Source organism: Plecotus auritus, assembly GCF_963455305.1.
Source record: "Plecotus auritus genome assembly, chromosome: 11".
Lineage (NCBI taxonomy): Eukaryota > Metazoa > Chordata > Mammalia > Chiroptera > Vespertilionidae > Plecotus > Plecotus auritus.
Genome location: NC_137777.1, coordinates 56,688 through 59,147, shown reverse-complemented (window position 1 = coordinate 59,147; position 2,460 = coordinate 56,688). Strand labels below are relative to the sequence as shown.

Sequence of the window (2,460 nt, the reverse complement as noted above, 5' to 3'; positions counted from 1 at the left end):
TAACTGAGAAATGGCCCAAAATGCAGTTTTTTTGGGGGTACCTATGTCAATATTTTGCATGCAGAAATTAGAAAATGCCGGCTCTGAAATTAAAGTGAATGAGTATATGGGAAGCATATCTTTTTTTTTGTCTTTCATATTTTCTTTGTATTTCTCTTCAATAATTGCTTGACCCAACATCTTTCTGTCTGCTCTATACAATGAAAATATAAACTAAAGGAGAATAGGAATGTTATGCCCAGATTTCGTGATCCCCAAATACCACCAGGGAGCCGAGTCCGATGCAAAAGCAAAGAGCCTTTAATCGAGCTAGCTCGAGCTCAGGCCCACACACACACACACAGGCGCAGCGGCAAGGTGGAGAGAGAGAACCCCAGACCCCAAACGCGCTGATTTATAGGGGTCCTGGGAGAGGTAGGAGGGGTGAGGTAGTGTGGCCTCCACTGATTGGTTGGGGTCAGGTTGCACATGGGGGCAGGGCACGGCTTACTTTCCTCTTGCATTTCTATTGGCTAATTCAAAAGTGTGGGTTGGGCTCTTGGAGAGGTTCTAGGGTGGGAACCTGACTCCGCGAGGTGGAGGACATGGAACAAAGGGAACATGGAGTCGGTCTCTCTTCACCCTTTCAGGAAAAAATAATTAAAGCATTAAATTGTACAAATTACAAATCTGTTCCAAAATATACTTACATTAAATAAAATACGCATTTCAGTAAGAGATGTACAGTGAATGACTGCATTCTGGGAAGCCTCAGACACTGAGGCAGGGCTGACATTCATGGGAGGAGATAAGAGACTGCGCATCCAATCAGTTTGCAGTGGGCTCGGGACCACCCATCTGCCAGCTCCTGGCAGGTCATTGGCATTGCTGTGCAGGAAAGTGATTTGGGGGAAGGTAAGAAGCAAGCTCCGGTTCTGAGTTCATTACAACTTCTCAAGCATTTCCTCAGCCTACACAGTACAGGTTCACAAAGTAAACATGTTAAGGCAAGCAGACAACTCTTTAGAGCCCAAACGCATTTTCTTGCTGTATTTATGTGGAACTCTGTCTACAATGGGCAGTCGTCAAGAGGTTCCTCCGCAGGACATGTCACAGGACCCAGCAGAGTCAGGGTCTGCGGGAAGCGAGGACTGAGATGGAGGGCCCCTCGAGAGCTGGAGACGATCCTCTAGCACAGTCCATGCTGCAGCGCCCCTCCTATCATCTGGCGTATCGCTTCATGTAGTCTTCCACTTTGTACCAGGAAGTCCTCCTTGTCCCTCAGGTGATGCTCTGCAGCCTTGATATTCAGTGGGTCATCGAAGTTCAGAAGATCAGTAAACAAAGCGTTTAATCCCCAAACAACAACCTTTAATGTGCTCGTGGGAGCCCAGCCAGTGCTGTCGATCAAATGTTCCCTCAGTAAACTCAGACATGTCTCGCCTGTCTCTGTGATGTTGGGGTGCCAGATCCTGGTCAAGCATCTCACTTTGGGTGGCACCATGTTGTATGCATCAGGAACTTCTGTTTCAAACTAAAAATTTCCACCCTGGTAGTAACCCTCATCTGAGGTCACAGTTAGCTGAAAGCAATGAAGCTTGTTTGGATCAGGAAAATGCACTTTACATGTACAAGGTAACTTAGCTTCAAGTTCTGCAACCTCTTTAACAAGCAGTCTGTCTCTCACAGACACCCTCCAAGTAGAGTCAGAGGCTGTGGCTGACGTCCGGGACCCTTTGAGACCATCATCCCGCTTCAGTTTGCTCGCCAGCATCAGCATTACTGCTGCCTTTACCCTGGGCACCTCGAGACAGGCGAGGCGGGGCCCGGCGCCCAACACCATGCCCAGCCGGTAGGCGGCGAGACGCAGCCCCTCACAGCCGCACTGGCTCCGGGCAGCGGGCGGGAAGCATATCTTGATTTGGAAATTAGAAGCTTCTTTTTTTTTAATTTATTAAATCTTTATTGTTCAGATTATTACAATTGTTCCTCTTTTTCCCCCCATAGCTCCCCTCCACCCGGTTCCCACCCCACCCTCTGCCCTTACCTCGCCCCCATTGTCCTCATCCATAGGTGTACGATTTTTGTCCAGTCTCTTCCCACACCCCCCACACCCCTTTCCCCCCGAGAATTGTCAGTCCACTCCCTTTCTATGACCCTGATTCTATTATATTCACCTGTTTATTCTGTTCATTAGATTTTTAATTCACTTGATTTTTAGATTCACTTTTTTTTTTTAGATTCACTTGTTGGTGGATATGTATTTGGTTTTCATAATTTTTATCTTTACCTTTTTCTTCTTCTTCCTCTTCTTAAAGAATACCTTTCAGCATTTCATATTATACTGGTTTGGTGTTGATGAACTCCTTTAGCTTTTTCTTTTCTGTGAAGCTCTTTATCTGACCTTCCATTCTGAATGATAGCTTTGCTGGGTAGAGTAATCTTGGTTGTAGGTTCTTGCTATTCATCACTTTGAATATT

General features: G+C 46.2%; 1 pseudogene across 1 annotated transcript; it reads right to left on the bottom strand.

Moving 5' to 3' along the window:
- Window positions 1-751: 751 nt before the first annotated feature.
- LOC308236770 (NEDD8-conjugating enzyme UBE2F-like) lies at window positions 752-1,795 on the bottom strand (annotated as a pseudogene). The gene has a single exon. The product of its transcript is annotated as an NEDD8-conjugating enzyme UBE2F-like (transcript).
- Between the last annotated feature and the right edge of the window lie 665 nt (window positions 1,796-2,460).